This window comes from Cervus elaphus, chromosome 15, assembly GCF_910594005.1.
Source record: "Cervus elaphus chromosome 15, mCerEla1.1, whole genome shotgun sequence".
NCBI lineage: Eukaryota > Metazoa > Chordata > Mammalia > Artiodactyla > Cervidae > Cervus > Cervus elaphus.
In genome coordinates, this window is record NC_057829.1 from 49,698,079 (window position 1) to 49,720,017 (window position 21,939).

The following is a 21,939-nucleotide window of genomic DNA, read 5'->3' on the forward strand; positions in this document are numbered from 1 at the left end:
ATGGACTGCAGCACACCAGGCTTCCTTCACTGTCCTTCACTATCTCTAAGATTTTGCTCAAACTCATGTCCATTGAGTTGATAATTCCATCAAGCCATCTCATCCTCTGTCACCCACTTCTCCTTTTGCCCTCAATCTTTCCCAGCCGGCGAGTCTTTTCCAGTGAGTTGGCTCTTTGCATCTAGTAGCCAGAGTATTGGAGTTTCAACTTCAGTCCATCCAATGAATATCCATCCAATGAATATCCAGGGTTGATTTCCTTTAGGACTGACTGTTTGATCTCCTTGCTGTCCAAGTGGCTCTCAAGAGTCTTCTCCAAAACCACAGCTCAAAAGCATCAATTCTTCAACTCTCAGCCTTCTTTATGGTCCACTCTCACATCCATTTTTCCAGTAATCATGTATGCCTGTGAAAGATGGACCATAAAGAAGGCTGAGAACTGAAGAATTGATGCTTTTGAATTGTAATGCCGGAGTAGACTCTTGAGAGTCCCTTGGACTGCAAGAAGATTAAACTATTAGGTTGGTGGAAAAGTAATGGTGATTTCAGACCATGAATTTTAAATCATTATAACCAGGCTCAAACACATCTTTATTAATCAAAATAGGAACCATTACAATCAAGGCATTTTTGCCAATGAGAAATAAGTTAGTTTATTCCTGTAGCATAAAAATTCTTCAGGATTCGATGAACTCTTGGAAAGTATTTTTTGCCTCCTGCTGGTTGTGGAAGCATTTTCTATGCAAAAAGTTGTCCAGATGCTTGAAGAAATGGCAGTAGGTTGGTAAGAGGTCAGGTGAATATGGTGGATGAGGCAAAACTTTGTAACCCAATTCGTTCAACTTTTGAAGTGGTTTTTTGTACGATGTGCTGTCAAGCATTGTCATGCAGAAGAATTGGGCCCATTCTGTTCACTAATGTTGGCTGTAGACCTTGCAGTTTTCAGTGCATCTCGTTGATTTGTTGAGCATACTTCTCAGCTGTAATGGTTTTGCTAGAATTCAGAAAACCATGGCTCAAATGAGCAGCAGACCACCAAACAGTGGTCTTTTTTTTGGTGCAGTTTTGCTTTGGGAAGTGCTTTGGTGTTTCTTCTCAATCCAACCACTGAGATGATGAGTGCCAGTTGTCTTATAAAATCTAGTTTTCATTGCACAATCAGATCAAGAAATGGTTTGCTGTTGCCATACAGAATAAGAGAAGATAGCAATTTAAAATGACTGTTTTTTTTAATTTGTGATCAGCTCACGAGGCACCTATTTATGGGGCTTTTTCACTTTTCCAATTTGCTTCAAATGCTGAATGACCTTAGAATGGTTAATGTTGAGTTACTTGGCAACTTCATGTGTTGTTATAAGAGGATCAGCTTCAATGATCCCTTCAACTGGTCATTGTCAGCTTCTGATGGTCAGCCACTGAACAGCTCATCTTCAAGGCTCTTGTCTCCTTTGCAAAACTTCTTGAGCCACTACGACATTGTATGTTCCTTAGCAGTTTCTGGGCTAAATGCGTTGTTAATGTTGCAAGTTGTCTTCACTGCTTTATGACTCATTTTGAACCTGAATAAGAAAATGGCTCAAATTTGCTTTTTCCTAACATCATTCCCCTAGTCTAAAATAAATATAAAATAAACAGCAACTAAAGCAAAAAGTTGGATATGACTGAGCCTCTAACACTAATAAGGCATTAGCAAAAAAGCATAAAGCAAGAAATGTACATTAAAATGCTGTATTACATAATCACATTTATTTAAGAATAAATTCCAATATCAAACAGCAAAGTTCAACAATGCAAAACTACAATTACTTTTGCACCAACCTTAATAATCAATTCTAAAGGAAACCAACCCTGAATATTCATTGGGAGGACTGATGCTAAAGACAAAGTGCCAAAACTTTGGCCACTTGATGCTAAGAGCTAACTCATTTGGAAAAGACCCTGATGCTGGGAAAGATTGAAGGCAAAAGGAGAAGGGTTGGCAGAAGGCACGGGGTTAGATAGCATCACTGACTAGCATCAGTGGACAAGAATTTGAGCAAACTCCAGGAGATAATGAAGGACAGAGGAGTCTGGCATGCTGCAGTCCATGGGTCACAAAGATTTGGGCATGATTTAGTGACTGAACAACTACCACCACTGATTGGAAACTGTTCTCGGGACATTAACTCATTCCCACTTCAAAGAGGTCTTCTGTTGGTATTCACTACCCTGGAGAAATCCCAGGGCAACAAATGTAGGGTAGAAGGAATGTGCCTGTGCTGCAAGATTTCTACAGCACAAAGTGAATGAATGCCTGGGCATGAATATCTGCTGAGGATGAAGATGAAATCAAAGGTGAGACCAAGATACTAGGAGGCAGGCACCAGTGGTATCAGATAGGATTTATTTCTGCACTACCGAGGTCCATTCATATCTTACACTAAGTTAAATTTTTACACCTAAGTTTATCTTACACCTGAGTTTTTAAGGTGACAGACAGCAGCACAGAATATACTGCTTAATGATTCTTAAACAATTTTTAAAAGCTAGTTGATATTCTGTGTTATTTTTTCTTCATATTCACAATTTCTATAAACTTTTGACTTCCAGCATTTTGTCATGTTTTTAAAAATTTGCTGACATTATTCTATAGCCCCTGTAATATGTTATCTGTCAATTCTCAAACCAACAAGCAGCTATGAGAAAAACAGGAAGCACATTTATTTAAATATCATTATATTTTCATGACTTTTACAATTAATTTTTGTGGTATCTTTAAAAGTTATGGCAGACTTTGTTTCTTCACCATCAAAATGCCAAAGATGAAATTCTAATTTACCATATCTAGTAAATGCCAAATTGAGTATATTTGATTTATTTCTGTATGATCATGATATGTGGAAATGAGTTTCCTTGATTTTGTTGTTCTTTTAGTTAGGGATCCAGTATAATCAGGTAGGTGATGTATGGATTATTAAAATTTGCCTCTTTTTTAATTCTCATTATATTTTTCATTTTTTTAAATCACATTTTAGTGTTGTATGTCATTTTAACACTTCTTTACTCTTTTCCAAGAACTTACTTAAAGAAAAATTAATGACAGTCATATGAAATTGATTTGTTAAGATGGCCTTGTTGTTTCAGGCTAATTCCTTTTCCTTCCTAGTTTTCATATTTCAAGTCCTGCAATGATAAGTTGCTTGTCAGGGTCATCCAGTATCTTTACTTATTTTTTTAATTTTATTATTATTAATACTTTGAACTTACATATCAAGTAAAATTATTTATAATATATTTAACTGTATTTTATCCAGTAAAACAGTTATTTTAAGAACATTAATGTTGCCAATTTCACAAGATAAAAGAGAAGAATAAATGTGAATTCCAATCAGAGGAAAAACATCCAAGATAGTTCAAAATTCTACATTTTTCAGAAGCCTTGAAATCTGGTTTTATATATATATATATAATTATTATTATTATTTAGGAGGTTAGCTTTACCCCTGTTTTGATACTAAAGAAAAGGGGCACAATTATATTTTTTCTTAAACTTTCCAACAATTTCTAATTACTTTCCAAATATTATTCAAATGAACATTTTTTAAGAAATAAAAAGCTCCTTGAGGCTGTACAGAAGATTTATACTATTAAGTTATAATCTTCTAGTATTGCTATACATTCTTACATATAGTGAAAGCAGAAACAGCACATGCTATCAACAAACTGTTTGGAAACGTGTCAGCACATATGAGAAATATGGCAACAATAGCCATCAGTCCATTGCACTTCCTGTGTTACTGTGGATTTCTACCAAATGAATACTCACCTCGTGCTTGGATACCAACACTAACACACAATTTATTGTTTATACTCTATTTCAAGTGGTTGATTAGAGCTTATTATAAGAGGTATGAAATAATCATTATGCCTCGGCTCCTAGCCATGCAATCTGTACCATAGCTTGTCCAGAGTATTGGCTGATGGATAAGGTGTCCTTAACTGCCAGTTCCATCCTAATTATTCCTTGGTCACTACCCAAAACTCATTTTGTTCATTGGCTTTATTCCTCAATCTACTGCTTAACACTTTGTCCAAGTCCCTGGTTAAAATTGCAAGCTCACACTCACCCCTACACAGCCCCAAACTGCCCATTCAGACACAAAACTGGACCCTATCCTGCTGTGCTGTGATCTACTAAGTCATTTCAGTTGTGTCCAACTCTTTGCAACCCCATGGACTGTAGTCTGCCAGGTTCACATAATTGGAGGTGACTTCACATAATTGGAGGACAATATAGACCTGCTGATTTTGATTTTGCTAATATTGACTAAGATATAATGAATGGCAAGTCCCTAAGATGGAAAGGTTAAAAATTTCTAAATTCAATACCCTACTTCACAGCATATACAAAAATAAAGTTAAAGTGAAAAATTGACTAAAATATGAGATCTAATAATATAAAATTTCTAGAGAAAAACATTGGAGCAACTATCTTAACTTTATTTTGTGAAAGCCTAGGGCATTCTCAGTTCTTTTCTGATCATCTCATGCCTTTTAAATTCCTCAGTGCACGCAGGTGTTGTAGAATGCCCTAATTTCCTAAAGAAACTCTTTCTACCTTTTCATTCTGGGCTTCAGGGCTTCTATTGTGTGTCTCAATAGTAGTCTTTAGCCCCAGGCGGCTGCAGGTTTTTAATTTGCTTACAATGTTTTCGAGAAATGCCCAGTGCTTCTCTATCCTGAGTGAATTCCATGGTAGGCAAAACAGAAACTATCATCTTGTGTCAGGCCCTCAGATAATTTAGAATAGTCAAACATAATTACAAATAAGTTCTGCACTGCTTCATTTAAAACCAGGAACAAGGGTCCCACATTAGGAACACAGGCTGCCATCTTCAAGACCACCTTTGTGCCAGGAAGGGAGTGAGACAAGGCCAAAAAAAAAAAAATGTCAACAATTTCTTAGTTTCCTTTTTCCTAACTTATTGTTCACTTGGTTCCTGTAAACCTTTGCCTATTTCCAGAGTTCTGACAAATTGATCCTGACAGTTTCAACTTGTTTTTCAATATTTCTGTGGAAAGCTGGGAGTTGGAGTTGCTTACTTCAACATTTTTTCCCCTAAGCTATGTTGTTGTTTTCTAAGCTCAGAAATTTTTCTTTAGACTTCACTAAAATTTTGTATGCAATTTGGGAATGATAGCACCACCTGTGAACTTTTTTCAGAAGGACATCTGCTAACCTACCTTTCAATTGTTTATTCCCCTTCCAGCAAGAATTTCAACCTTTACTAACACTCATATGTTGACAAATATGATACCTTCTCTTTATTCTCAAGGAGCAGAGACTGTGTATACCAGGGTGATAGAGGTCTGTGTGTCACAGAGCTTAGGACCACCATCTATCCCTGTCTTTGGGAATTTACAAATTTCAGGGATGGCTATATGGCAATAATAACCAGCTTGGATATATAACAGCTAAGCCTTTGTGATTCACTGATAACAGAGAATTTCTAGTTGAGAAACACAGTGTTAAACTTGGTGCAATTGTTATAGCTATGCTTTCTGGGAAACAGACTCACTCAGAAGGACAATGCAGATAGTGGAGTGCAGTTTATTACACCGGTGGGCCCAAGGCAGAGTCTTCTCTTAGCCAAGGACCCAGACCAGCATTTGTGAAAATCTTTTATACCCCATGTGCATGTGTCCAAACCCACCACCCCAAATCCTTTGAGGCTTACAAAGGAAGGATAAATACAATCACAATAACCCCATCATTCACGTGTTATGTGTTCAAAGAGTTAATAATCAATAAGCCCGCGGTTACATTCCAACCAGTTAATAACCAATAAGCCTGTGGTTACATTCCGATAGATATTGTCCGGAGGCAGGGGTGATTAGTGTCTGTTTTCTCTCAGGTGATGAGTAACCTGGATGTGATCTTCAAGGTTCCCCTGTCCGGAGGGGGTCTTATCCTTCCATTGTCGTTCCCACAGGCACTAAGCAGAGAGTTCAGAGTCCACTGCAGAGGTGGCCAAGCACGATCAGCATGGACAGGCCTCAAATGGAGTCAAGGCCCTATGAATTCCTTCTTCACAATTATGTGTTTCGGAATCACTAGGTATGTAACACTGAACATTTTCAATCTAAAACACAGGTTTTCAAATCATTGCCTGTTTTAAAAATCAACGTTTAAATTTTCATAAAGATGTCATATTATTTGTTTTCATCTTGTGTTAAATATTTAAGTCTGTATAGATGCATTCTTTATATGAAGAAGGAACTCATAGGGCCTGAACTCCATCTCAGGCCTGTCCGTGCTGGCTGTGCTCGGCTGCCTCTCCAGCGGACTCTGAACTCTCTGCTTAGTGCCTGTGAGGACGACAACGGAAGGATAAGACCCCCTCCAGACAGAGGAATCTTGAAGATCACATCCAGGCTACTCATTGCCTAAGAGGAAGCATACCGTAATCACACCTGTCTCCGGACAGGTCATAAACTTTTTTTGTATCTGTCAGGATGTAATCACAGGCTTATCGATTATTTACTGGTTGGAATGTAACTGCGGGCTTATTGACTATTGACTGTTTAAGACACGTACACATGGGATAGGTGGTGGGTTTAGACATGTACACATGGGGTAGGTGGTGGGTCTGGACACATACGCATGGGGTATAAAAGATTTTCACAAATGCTGGACGGGGTCCTTGGCTAAGAGGAGACTCTGCCTTGGGCCCGCCGGCGTAATAAACTGCACTCCACTATCTGCATTGTCCTTCTGAGTGAGTCTGTTTCCCGGAAAGCGTGGCTATAACATATATACATATCTTAGTATATAAAGCCAAGCTCATACTACAAAAAAAAAAAAAAAAAATCAAAGGCTGACAGTAACTTGGTAAAAGTTTCTGTGTGGGGGTGATTCACAGAACAAGTGGATTGCTGTAATTTCAATTAATTGATCTCTACTTAATTTATTTCATAAGGTTTTTGTGAAGAGCTTTAAAAGAGTGATTTTTCAATACCAGTTGATAGAGGGGGAACATAAAAGCCCTTTATCAACTAACTGAATTAAAAAATTCAACTCAACCATAATCACATAGGTGATTATAATTGCACAAACTTAAATGTAATTTCTGTGAAATGATTTATTTTCAAATCAGAATCTCTAGTGATTAACAGTAGGAATTAATTTTACATATGGGAATTAAATTGCAAAATATTTCAATATAACCAAAGTACATCTTTTTCTAAACTCAGAATTGCTTTTGTCTCAATATTGGAAAGACATATTTGTATTAATTAAATCAATTAAATCAGATAGCTTTAATACAAGATATTTTCCCAGGTCATGATCCTGAAAAACATTTGTGTTAGTTTGTATTATATTTTTTGAGATTTTTTATGAATACTAAATTTATATAAGCATTTGTTCATTTAGTTACTTAAACAGAGCTCTTTAACAAATAAATTCAGTAATACCATTCAGTTCAGTTCAGTTCAGTTCAGTCGTTCAGTCGTATCTGACTACAACCCCATGGATTATAGTTCCCCAGGATGCCCTGTCCATTTCCAACTCCTGGAACTTAAACTCGTGTCCATCCAGTTGGTGATGCCATCCAACCATACCATCCTCTGTGGTTCCATTCTCCTCCCGCCTTCAATCTTTCTCAGCATCAGGGTCTTTTCCAATGAGTCAGTTCTTCGCATCAGGTGGACAAAGTATTGGAGTTTCAGCTTCAGCATCAGTCCTTCCAATGAATATTCAGGATTGATTTCCTTTAGGATGGGCAAGTTGGATCTCATCACAGCCCAAGGAACTGTCAAGAGTCTTCTCCAACACCAAAGTTCAAAGCATCAATTCTTCAGCACTCAGCTTTCTCTATAGTCCAAAACTCACATCTATACACGACTACTGGAAAAACCATAGTCTTGACTAGACAGACCTTTGTTGGCAAAGTAATGTATCTGCTTTTAATATACTGTCTAGGTTGATCATAAATTTTCTTCCAAGGAGCAAGTGTCTTTTAATTTCATGGCTGCAGGCACCACCTGCAGTGATTTTGGAGCACCCCAAAATAAACTCTCTCACTGTTTCTATGTTTCCTCATCTATTTGCAGTGAAGTGATGGGACTGGGTGCTGTGATCTTAGTTTTCTTAATGTTGACCTTTAAGCCAACTTTTTCTCTCTCCTTTTTCAATTTCATCAAGAGGCTCTTTAGTTCTTTTTGCCTTCTGCCATAATGGGGGTGTTATCTGCATATCTGAGGTGATTGATATTTCTCCCAGAAATCTTGATTCCAGCTTGTGCTCATCCAGCCCAGCATTTTGCATGATGAACTCCGCATATTAGTTAAATAAGCAGGGTGACAATACACAGCCTTGATGTTCTCCTTTCCAGATTTGGAACCAGTCTGTTGTTCTATGCCCAGTTCTACCTGTTGCTTCTTAACTTGCATACAGATTTCTCAGGAGGCAGGTTAGCTGATCTGCTATTCCCATTTCTTTAAGAATGTTCTACAGTTTGTTGTGATTCACACAGTCAAAAAACTTTGGTGTGGTCAATAAAGCAGAAGTAAATATTTTTCTGGAACTCTCTTGCTTTATTAAAGATCCAACGGATGTTGGTCATTTGATCTCTGGTTCCTCTGCCTTTTCTAAATCCAGCATGAACATCTGGAGGTTCACGGTTCAGGTACTGCTGAAGCCTGGCTTGGAGAATTTTGATCATTACTTTACTAGCGTGTGCTGCTGCTGCTACTAAGTCACTTCAGTCATGTCCAACTCTGTGTGACTCCATAGATAGCAGTCCACCAGGCTCCTTTGTCCACAGGATTCTCTAGGCAAGAATACTAGAGTGGGTTGCCATTTCCTTCTCCACTAGCATGTGAGATGAGTGCAATTGTGCAATAGTTTGAACATTCTTTGGCATTGCCTTTCTTTTAGATTGAAATTAAACTGACCTTTAGTCCTGTGTCCACTGCAGAGTTTTCCAAATTTGCTGGCAGATTGAGTGCAGCACTTTCACAGCATCATCTTTTAGGATTTGAAATAGCTTAACTGGAATTCCATTGCCTGTACTAGCTTTGTTCATAGTGATGCTTCCTAAGGCCCACTTGACTTTGCATTCTAAGGTGTCTGGCTCTAGGTGAGTGATGACATTACCGTGGTTATCTGGGTCATGAAGATCTTTTTTTGTATAGCTCTTCTATACAAAGGTGGTATTTTTGCCACCTCTTCTTAATATTTTCTGCGTCTGTTAGGTCCATACTATTTCTGTCCTTTATTGTGCCCATCTTTGCATGAAATGTTCCCTTGGGTCTCTAATTTTCTTGAAGAGATTGCTAGTCTTTCCCATTCTATCATTTTCCTCTATTTCTCTGCACTGATCACTGAGGAAGCCTTTCTTATCTCTCCTTGCTATTCTTTGGAACTCTGCACTCAAATGGGTACATCTTTCCTTTTCTCCTTTGACTTCACATCTTTTCTCTTCTCAGCTATTTGTAAGGCCTCTTCAGACAATCATTTTACCTTTGACATTTCTTTTTCTTGGGGATGGCCTTTATCCCTGCCTCCTGTACAATGTCATGAACCTCTGACCATAGTTTTTCAGGCACTATGTCTTTCAGATCTAATCCCTTGAGTCTATTTGTCACTTCTACTGTATAATTGTAAGGGATTTGATTTAGGTCCTAGAAGAATGGTCTAGTGGTTTTCTCTACTTTCTTCACTTTAAGTCTGAATTTGGCAATTAAGAGTTCATGATTGGAGCCACAGTCAGCCCACAGTCTTGTTTTTACCAACTGTATAGAGCTTTTCCATCTTCAGCTGCAAAGAATATAATCATTCTGATTTTTATATTGGCTATTCAGTGATGTCCATGTGTAGAGTCTTCTCTTGTGTTGTTTGAAGAGGGTATTTGCTACGACCAGTGTGTTCTCTTGGTAAAAGTCTTGTTAGTCTTTGCCCTGCTTCATTTTGTACTCCAAGGCCAAATTTGCCTGTTACTCCAGGTATCTCTTGACTTTCTGCTTTTGTGTTTTGGTCCCCTATAATGAAAAGGACATCTTTTTGGGTGTTAGTTCTGGAAGGTCTTATAGGTCTTCATGGAACCATTGAACTTCATTTTCTTCAGCATTCTGGTTGGGGCATAGACTTGGATTACTGTGATATTGAATGGTTTTCTTTGGAAATGAAAAGAGATCATTCTGTCTTTTTTGAGATTGCATCCCAGAACTGCATTTCAAACTCTTTTTTTGACTATGATGACTACTCCACTTCTTCTAAGGGATTCTTGCCCACAGTAGTAGATATAATGGTCATCTGAATTAAATTCCCCCAATTCTGGTCCATTTTGGTTCACTGATTCCTAAAATGTTGATGTTCACTCTTGCCATCTCCTGTTTGACCACTTCAAATTTGCCTTGATTTATGGACCTAACATTCCAGGTTCCTATGCATTATTGCTCTTTACAGCATCAGTCTTTACTTCCATCACCAGTCACATCCACAACTGGGTGGTGGTGTTGCTTTGGCTCCATCTCTTCATTCTTTCTGCAGTTATTTCTCCAACTATCTACAGCAGCATATTGGGCACCTACCGACCTGGGGAGTTCATCTTTCAGTGTCTTATCTTTTTGCCTTTTCATATTGTTCATGGGGTACTCAAGGCAAGAATATTGAAGTGGTTTGCCATTCCCTTCTCCAGTGGACCACATTTTGTCAGAACTCTCTGCCATGACCCATCCTTCTTTGGTGGCCCTATGTGGCATGGCTCATAGTTTCATTAAGTTAAACAAGGCTGAGATTCGTGTGATCAGATTGGTTAGTTTTCTGTGATTGTGGTTTTCATTCACCTCCCCTCTGATGGAGAAGCATAAGAGCTTTAGGAAGCTTCCTGATGGGAGAGGCTGACTGAGGAGAAAACTGGGTCTTGTCCAAATGGGTAGCATCATGCTCAGTAAAATTTTAATCCAGTTTTCTGTTGATGGGTGGGATGTATTCCCCTCTTGTTGTTTGACCTGAGGCCAAACTATAGTGGAGGTAATGAAGAAAATGTTCACCTCCTTCAAAACGTCCCATGCTCCCACTGCTGCACTCAGTGCCCCCAACCCTGTAGCAGACCACCTCTGACCCACGCCTCTGCCGGAGACTCCTGGACACTCATGAGCAAGGCTGGGTCAGTCTCTTTTGTGGTCACTGCTCCATACACGTGGGTCCTGGTGCACAAGAGGTTTTGTTTGTGCCTGCCAAGAGTCTGTTTCCCCAGTCCTGTGTAAGTTCTGGTGGCTCTATCGTGGATTAATGGCAACCTCCTCGAAGGGGTCTTATGCCATACCCAGGTCTACCGCACCCAGAGCCCCTGCCTCTGCAGCAGTCCACTATTGACCCATACCTCCACAGGAGACACTCAGACACAGTTCTGAATCAGTCTCTGTGGGATCTCTGGGTCCTGGTATGCACAAGGTTTTTTTGAGTCCTCTGAGCTTCTCTGGTGAGTATGGGGTCTGATTCTAAATGCAATTTAGCCCCTCCTACCGTCTTGCTGGGGCTTCTCCTTTGTCCTTGAATGTGGGGTATCTTTTTTTGGTGGGATCCAATATTTTCCTGTCAACAGTTGCTCATCAGTGAGTTGTAGTTTTGGAGTTCTCTCAGAAGATGAGTGTACGTCCTTCTACTCCACCATCTTGGAGTCATTCTTGGAATAATACCAATAACAGGTTTAAAAAGTGCTACAAATGTACAACAAATATTTATAGACTCATAAATATCAATATGTCAGATGTAAACAGAGATTTTATAATTTTTATTTAAAACCAGCTATGAGATAGGTATGATAATACAAAATTCAGTAGTTTATAAAAGAGCAGCTGGAATAAGTTGACTCGACTAGATTTTGGGCAGAGGACTTTGTATGTGTGCTCAATCACTCAGTTGTGTCCGACTCACTGCAGCTCCTTAAATATAGCCCAGCAGGCTCCTCTATCTATGGTATTTTACAGGCAAGAATACTGGAACAAGTTGCCATTTCTTATTACAGGATTCCCCTGACCCAGGGATATAACCCATGTACTTTGTGTCTCCTGCATTGGCAGATGGATACTTTACCACTAGCACCACCTACAAATGACAGTTTTTATTTTTTACCTCCCCCCCTTGACTATGCCAAAGCCTTTGACTGTGTGGATGACAATAAACTGCGGAAAATTCTTAAAGAGATGGGAATACCACCACCTGACCTGCTTCTTGAGAAACCTATATACAGGTCAGGAAGCAACAGATAGAACTGGACATGGAACAACAGACTGGTCCCAAATAGCAAAAGGAGTACGTCAAGGCTGTATATTGTCACCATGATTATTTAAATGATATGCAGTGTACATCATCAGAAACGCTGGGCTGGAGGAAGCACAAGCTGGAATCAAGTTTGCTGGGAGAAATATCAATAACCTCAGATATGCAGATGACACCACCCTTGTGGCAGAAAGTGAAGAGGAACTAAAAAGATTCTTGATAAAAGTGAAGGAGGAGAGTGAAAAAGTTGGCTTAAAGCTGAACATTCAGAAAACTAAGATCATGGCATCTGGTCCCATCACTTCATGGGAAATAGAAGGGGAAACAGTGGAAACAGTGTCAGACTTTATTTTTTTATTATTTTTTTTTTGTGTGCTCCAAAATCCCTGCAGATGGTGATTGCAGCCTTGAAGTTAAAAGACGCTTACTCCTTGGAAGGAAAGTTATGACCAACCTAGGTAGCATATTAACAGAGCATATAACAGTGTATACTTTGCCAACTAAGGTCCGTCTAGTCAAGGCTATGGTTTTTCCAGTGGTCGTGTATGGATGTAAGAGTTGGACTGTGAAGAAAGCTGAGTGCTGAAGAATTAATGCTTTTGAATTGTGGTGTTGGAGAAGACTCTTAGGAGTCCCTTGGACTACAAGGAGATGCAACCAGTCCATCCTAAAGGAGATCAGTCCTGGGTTTTCATTGGAAGGACTGATGCTGAAGCTGAAACTCCAATACTTTGACCATCTCATGCGAAGAGTTGACTCATTGGAAGAGACCTTGATGCTGGGAGGGATTGGGGGCAGGAGGATAAGGGGATGACAGAGGATGAGGTGGCTGGATGGCATCACTGACTCGATGGACATGGGTTTGAGTGTACTCCGGGAGTTGGTGGTGGACAGGGAGGCCTGGCGTGCTGCGATTCATGGGGTGGCAAAGAGTCGGACAAGACTGAGCAACTGAACTGAAACTTTTTCTCAGTTTTAGGAAATAAAGATGTCCTAGCTAATACTTCCCTGAGGAGACCTGGTGAAACATTTATATCTCAAAGACACAAGGAAATAATGTAAATTCCTCCAAGAAGGACCTTGGCTCTTAAGGCCAACATTTATAAGCCTAGTGAGATAAATAGGGAGATTTGGGGATTGGTAATAAGGAAAGGGAGAACTTTGAACTGCCTTTAGAATTGCATTTTGAGTTTTGTAAATATTTGTAACATAAAGACAGTTGTTCTCAATTCCCCAAAGAACTGTATTGCAGGCTAAATGATGTCATAGGTTGATTCATCCATCTCATTATGGTATCTTTTTGTGTGTGTATAAATATAAAGACTTCAGAAGATTTTACTGTTTAGACATAAACCATGATTTGATAGAAAAGCTTTAGCATTCAGTGAAACTAATTTGGGAGGAAAATATTTTTATTATTTTTATTTCCTAGTGCACTTTAAGATCTGGAAAATTGGATAGGAGAACAAGATGGCAGAGGGGTTGGTGGATGTGGAGCACCTCTCTCTCCATGGATACATCAGGAATGCACCTTCAAACACCAAAGTGCATTTAGAACACTCCTGTCTGCACAAGAGTACATGACGAGTGGAAAAGAATATATAGAACCATGCAAAACTCGCTACCAACTCCCCTGACTACCCGGTGCTGCTGGAGCCCCTGTGACCCAAGCAGCTACACCATCTCCACACCTGGCCCTCACAGGGGCAAACCCAAGTCCTCTAAGGCAGCCTTAGGAGCAAACCCCAGCGGACAACCCACATTCCGAGGTGGAAATAAAACCACAGTTGAAACCCAGGAGCAGTGTGGCTAAGGAATAAGACTGAAAACCTTTCCACCCTCTGTACAAGAAAGCATATTAAATCCACACGATCAACTAGTCAAACTCTGTGTCTATGGAATATACAAAAGGACATTGAGAGCTCCCACAAAAGAATACACACTAGTTCTGTCTGATAGCTGTGGACATGGGAGGCAAGAACACACAGGAGTAAGAGCATATTAGAATCTGATGTGCCCCCACAGAAGGTCCAGAGATCAGCGCATTGTTGGAGGGCATCCTATGGAGGTGAGGTGGACCGTGACTCCCAGCGAGGGAAAGGACTCTGACAGCACTGACTCAAGAAAAACATCTATTATTCTTGTGCTTTGACTTGTTCTGCAGATTCTTTTGGATTTATTTTTCTTTTCTTCCATTTTTTTTCTTTTTTTTTTTTGCCTTCCTCCCCACCCAACGCCCCCCCCCCCCCACTCGCCCCGGTCTGTTGTAGTTGTTGATTTTATTGGCACTATGAAATCTAATTAAGCTTTCGAGCTTTTTTTTTTTCTCCCTCAGTCACATTTTTTATTGTTGTTATAAACCTCTGCCTCTATGTCGGGCTTTTACAGTTCTGTGAAGTTTTCCTTTTTTTTCTTTTCTCTTTTTATAATTTTAATTTTTAATTTTTTAAAACCTATTATTATTTTTGCTACATTTATTCCTTTGTTTGCTTTTCCTACTGTTCTTTTCCCCTTGTAGTTAACTTTTAATGTATATAAATCTTCTTTATCTACTACTATTTAACTTTGCATGCCTATTCTTTCTTTCTTTTCCTCTCAACGTATTTGTTAGTTTTATTTCCATTGCTTTATTCCCCAATTTGCACCTTGCTTTAGTTTTGTTTTCTAGTTTGTGCTTTAGTTAGTTTTGTTCTTAAATGGTAGGTATAATTTTTGGTTTCCTTTGTTCACCATGTCAATCTATTGTACTTTATTTTTGTTGGACTGTTTTGATTTCGCTTATGGGTGTATATGTACATGCATATATTCAGTCACACTTTTTATCATTGTTATAAACCTCTGCATCTACATTGGGCTTTTGAAGTTCTGTGGAGTTTTCTTTTTTTCTTTCTTCTTCCTTTTTTTCCTTCTCTCTTTTTTATAATTGTAATTTTTTTTTTTTTTTAAACCAGATGGCTTCACAGGAGAATTCTATCAAGCATTTAGAGAATAGCTAATGCCTATCTTTCTAAAACTCTTTCAAAAAATTGCAGAGGAAGGAATACTCCCAAACTCATTCTACGAGGCCACCATCACCCTGATACCAAAAGCAGGCAAAGATAATGCAAAAAAAAAAAAAAAAGCTACAGGCTGATATCACTGATGAATAAAGATGCAAAAATCCTCAACAAAATTTTAGCAAACAGAATTCAGCAACACACTGAGAGGGTAACAGTCAGGAAGGCCAGGGGTCTCCAAATGGAGGAAATAGGCTGCAAGTGTCAGACATTTTTATCTCTCTTAAGCGGCAGGAGGAAACAAATTAGCGATATTTTTTTCCTTCTCTATACAAATTTAAAAGAAAGTTTCTCTTAAAATACCATGTTGCCATGACACCTGGTTTCACCTGAAGCTAACTATTCTCAAACCTTGAGTTAACCAATACATTTTTCTTATGGAAATGTTACCCCAGACTCTGTCTTCAAGTCGGTTCCGCCAAATGGCTTAGAACCTTAGAATACTTGACAAACCAGTATGTTATACTCAGATATTGTTCCCCTAATCTATGTAAATGAAACTATTTTATGGTAATATGCCCTTCTACAAGATTCAAGTCAATTGTTTTGTGGTCTGGGATGAATCATCTGGTGCCAAGATTAGCACAAAATGCAATTTATGGATGAGGGGCCTGGTGCCATTCTGAGTTTTAAGACATTCCTTTCTTTTCATTAACAGACTGATAGTGACTATATAACATCAAGCTGAAGACTAGCAGGGGGGTACTCTTTCTGCCCACTTCTGATGCCCGTGTCAGAAGCTTTCTCTATCTCTTTATACTTTAATAAAACTTTATTACACAAAAACTCTGAGCAATCCAGCCACATCTCTGGCCCCGGATTAAATTTGTCTCCTCCGTGGGCCAAGAATCCCGGAGTCTTATCGTTCAGCAACAACCTTTCAACATCAAAAAGCTCATACACCATGATCAAGTTGGGTTTATTCCAGGGATGCAAGGATTCTTCAATATATGCAAATCAACCAGTGTGATATACCATATTAACAAATTGAAAGATAAAAGCCATATGACTGTTATAGCCACGCTTTCCGGGAAACAAACTCACTCAGAAGGACAATGCAGATAGTGGAGTGCAGTCTATTACACCGGTGGGCCCAAGGCAGAGTCTCCTCTTAGCCAAGGGCCCCGACCAGCATTTGTGAAAATATTTTATACCCCTTGTGTACATGTCCAAACCCACCACCCCAATCCCTTGATGCTTACAAAGGAAGGGTAAATGCAATCACAATAACCCCATCATTCACGTGTTATGTGTTCAAACAGTTAATAATCAATAAGCCCACGGTTACATGCCATCCAGTTAATAACTGATAATCCTGTGCTTACATTCTGATAGATAGTGTCCAGAGGCAGGGGTGATTAGTGTCTGTTTTCTCTTAGGTGATGAGTAACCTGGATATGATCTTCAAGGTTCCCCTGTCCGGAGGGGGTCTTATCCTTCCATTGTCGTTCCCACAGGCACTAAGCAGAGAGTTCAGAGTCCATTGGAGGGGTGGCCAAGCATGATCAGCACAGACAGGCCTGAGATGGAGTCCAGGCCCTATGAATTCCTTTTCATGGCAACCTCAATAGATGCAGAAAAAGCCTTTGACAAAATCAGCACCCATTTATAATTAAAACTCTTCCAAAAAAATGGGCACAGAAGGAACCTACCTCAACATCAGTTCAGTTCAGTTCAGTCGCTCAGTCATGTCCAACTCTTTCAACCTCATGAATCACAGCATGCCAGTTCTCCCTGTCCATCACCAACTCCTGCAGACTACCCAAAACCATGTCCATCTAGTCAGTGATGCCATCTTATCTCATCCAGCCATCTCATCCTCTGTTATCCCCTTCTCCTCCCACCCCCAATTCTTCCCAGCATTAGGGTCTTTTCCAATAAGTCAACTCTTCGCATGAGGTGGCCAAAGTATTGGAGGTTCAGCTTCAACATCAGTCCTTCCAATGAACACCCGGGGCTGATCTCCTTTAGGATGGACTGGTTGGATCTCCTTGCAGTCCAAGGGACTCTCAAGACTCTTCTCCAACACCACAGTTCAAAAGCCTCAATTCTTTGGAGCTCAGCGTTCTTCACCATCCAACTCTCACATCCATACATGACTACTGGAAAAACCATAGACTTGACTAGACAAACCTCTGTTGGCAAAGTAATGTCTCTGCTTTTTAATATGCTACCTAGGTTGGTCATAACTTTCCTTCCAAGGAGTAAGCGTCTTTTAATTTCATGGCTGCAATCACCATCTGCAGGGATTTTGAAGCCCCCCAAAATAAAATCTGACACTGTTTCCACTGTCTCCCCATCTATTTCCCAGGAAGTGATGGGACCGGATGCCATGATCTTAGTTTTCTGAATGTTCAGCTTTAAGCCAACCTTTTCACTCTCCTCCTTCACTTTCATCAAGAGGCTTTTTAGTTCCTCTTCACTTTCTGCCATAAGAGTGGTGTTGCCTGCACTTCTGAGGTTATTGATATTTCTCTTGGCAATCTTGATTCCAGCTTGTGCTTCTCCAGCCCAGCGTTTCTGATGATGTACACTGCATATCATTTAAATAATCATGGTGACAATATACAGCCTTGATGTACTCCTTTTCCTATTTGGAACCAGTCTGTTGTTCCATGTCCATTTTTAACTGTTGCTTCCTGACCTGCGTATGGGTTTCTCAAGAGGCAGGTCAGATGGTCTGGTATTCCCATCTCTTTAAGAATTTTCCACAGTTTATTGTCATCCACACAGTCAAAGGCTTTGGCATAGTCAATAAAGCAGAAATAGATGTTTTTCTGGAAGACTCTTGCTTTTTCAATGATGGAATTCCAGTTGAGCTATTTCAAATCCTGAAAGATGATGCTGTGAACGTGCTGCACTCGATATGCCAGCAAATTTGGAAAACTCAGCAGTGGCCACAGGACTGGAAAAAGTCAGTTTTCATTCCAATCCGAAAGAGAGGCAATGCCAAAGATATGCCCAAACTACCGCACAGTTGCACTCATCTTACACTCTAGTAAAGTAATGCTCAAAATTCTCCAAGCCAGGCTTCATCAATACACGAACTGTGAAATTCCAGATGTTCAAGCTGGTTTTAGAAAAGGCAGAGGAACCAGAGATCAAATTGCCAACATCTGCCGGATCATTGAAAAAGCAAGAGAGTTCCAGAGAAACATCTATTATCTCAACATAGTATAGGCCATATACAGTAAGTCTAGAGTAAACATTATTCTCAATGGTGAAAAACTGAAAACACTCCCCCTAAGATCAGGAAGAAGACAAGGGTGTCCACTTTCACCATTATTATTCAACATAGTTCTGGAAGTCCTAGATGCAGCAATCAGAGAAGAAAAAGAAATAAAAAGAATCTATATTGGAAAAGAAGAAGTAAGTTCTCACTGTTTGAAGATGACATGATACTGTTGATAGAAAACCCTAAAGATAGTATTAGAAAATTACTAGATCTAATCAGTGAATTTAGAAAAGTTGCAGGATACAAAATCAGTACACAGAAATCACTTACATTTTATATACTATCAATGAAAAATCAGAAACAGTAATTAAGGGATCAATCCCATTCACCATTGGAACAAAACGATAAAATGTCTAGGAATAAACTTACCTAAGGAGACAAAAGAATTGTACATAGAAAAGTATAAAACACTGATGAAAGAAATCAAAGATGTCATAAACAGATGGAAAGATGTTCCTGGGTAGGAAGAATCAGTATTGTGAAAATGACTATACTACTATATGTGATCTACAGATTCAATGTGATCCCTATCAAATTACCAATGACATTTTTTCACAGAATGAAAACAAAAAATTTCACAATTCATATGGAAACACAAAAGACCCCAAATAACCAAAGCAGTCTTGAGAAAGAAGAATGGAGCTGGATGAATCAACCTTCCTGACTTCAGATTATAGTACAAAGCTACAATCATCAAGACAGTTTGGTACTGGCACAAAAACAGAACTATAGACCAATGGAACAAGATAGAAAGCCAAGAAATAAATCCATGCTCCTATGGGTACCTTATTTTTTAAAAAGGAGGCAAGAATATACAATAGGTTAAAGACAGGCTCTTCAATAAATTGTGCTGGGGAAAGTGGACAGCTACATGTAGAAGAATGAAATTAGAACACTTCCTAACACCACATACAAAGATAAACTCAAAATGGATTAAAGACCTAAATATAAGACCAGAAACTATAAAACTCTTAGAGGAAAACATAAGCAGAACACTCAATGACATAAATGAAAGCAAGATCCTCTATGATCCACCTTCTTGAGTAGTGGAAATAAAAACAAAAGTAAAGAAGTGGGACCTGGTTAAACTTAAAAGCTTTTGCACAGCAAAGGAAACTATAAGCAAGGTGAAAAGACAACCCTCAGAATTAGAGAAAATAATAACAAATGAAATAACTGACAAAGGATTAATTTCCAAAATACATAAGCAGCTCATACAACTCAATACCAGAAAAACAAACAACCCAATCAAAAAGTGGGAAAAAGACCTAAACAGATATTTCTCCAAAGAAGACGTACAGATGGCTAACAAACACATGAAAAGATGCTAAACATGGTTCATTATTCAGTACAGTTCAGTTCAGTTCAGTCACTCAGTTGTGTCCGACTCCTTGCGACCCCATGAATCGCAGCACACCAGGCCTCCCTGTCCATCACCAACTCCCGGAGTTTACTCAAACTCATGTCCATCGAGTCGGTGATGCCATCCAGCCATCTCAACCTCTGTCGTCCCCTTCTCCTCATGCCCCCAATCCCTCCCAGCATCAGGGTCTTTTCCAATGAGTCAACTCTTTGCATCAGGTGGCCAAAGTATTGGAGTTTCAGCTTCAGCCTCAGTCCTTCCAATGAATATTCAGGACTGACTTCCTTTAGGATAGACTGGTTGGATCCCCTTGCAGTCCAAGGGACTCTCAAGAGTCTTCTCCAACATCACAGTTTAAAAGCATCAATTCTTCAGCACTCAGTTTTCTTCACAGTCCAACTCTTACATCCATACATGACCACTGGAAAAACCATAGCCTTGACTAGATGGACCTTTGTTGGCAAAGTAATGTCTCTGCTTTTTATATTCAGTTTAGTTCAGTTCAGTTCAGTTCAGTCTCTCAGTCGTGTCTGACTCTTTGCAACCCAATGAATCACAGCACGCCAGACCTCCCTGTAAATCACAAGCTCCCGGAGTTACTCAAACTCATGCCCATCGATCGAGTCGGTGATGCCATCCAGCCATCTCATCCTCTGTCGTCCCCTTCTCCTCCTGCCTTTTTATATTAGAGACTTGCAAATCAAAACTACAATGAGATACCTCACACCGGTCAGAATGACCATCACCAAAAAGTCTACAAACAGAGAATGCTGAAGAGGGTGTGGAGCAAAGGGAATGCTCTTGCACTGTTGGTGGGAATGTAAATTGATACAGCCACTATAAAGACAGTTTGGAGATTCCTTAAAAAACTAGGAATAAAATCCCAGCTATCCCACTCCTAAGCGTATACCGCAAAGAAACCAAAATTTTAAAAGACACATGTATCCCATTGTTCATTGCAGCACTATTTACAATAGCTAGAACATGGAAGCAACCTAGATGTCCATCGACAGATGAATGGTTAAAGAAGTTGTTTTACATATACACAATGGAATATTACTCAGCCATAAAATGGAACACATTTGAGTCAGTTCTCTTGAGGTGGATGAACCTAGAATCTATTATACAGAGTGAAGTAAGTCAGAAAGAGAAATAAATCTCTTATTCTAATGCATACATACGGAATCTAGAAAAATGGTACTGAAGAATTTATTTACAGAGCAACAATGGAGAAACAGACATAGAGAACAGACTTATGGACATGGGGAGAGGGGAGAAGAGGGTGGGATGTATGGAAAGAGTAACATGGAAACTTACATTACCATATGTAAAGTAGATAGCCAATGGGAATTTGCTGTGTGGCTCAGGAAACTCAAACAGGGGCTCTGCATCAACCTAGAGGGGTGAATGGGGAGGGAGATGGGAGGGAGGTTCAAAAGGGAGGGGATGTATGTATGCCTATGGCTGATTCATGTTGAGGTTTGACAGAAAACAGCAAAATTCTGTAAAACAATTATCCTTCAATACAAAATTAATTAATTAAAAAAGATCTGGAAAATCTTTATAAAGATTTAAACTTATTTAAGATTTATTGTTTCTTATTTTATTGGATAATTGGCAAAACATGTATTTAAGATATTTTGTGTACTTGTAAGTATGCCCTAGACCATTTCATAATTTTTTATTGAATGCAAGAATTTCCATTTAGATAATAGTTTATGTATTCTTAATACCCTAAGATTTTTTTTTAATCCACATAGGCAATTGTACTTGTTTCCCTTGTGTGAGATTGTTTGGCATACCTGTTAATAGGCTTAAATGATGAAAAGTTGGTGGTTCAACACTTTGCAGGGAAGTTGAGAGTTTTGATTTTTAGTAAATGTATATTTTGCTATGATTTTAAATCTTCAGCTCTCTTAACCATACTATACACAGCATGATGTAAGAGTTGGAAACCTGACACAAGCAACAAATGCAAAACTCAATTTTGCTGGCTTTATACTTTTAGATTAATCCT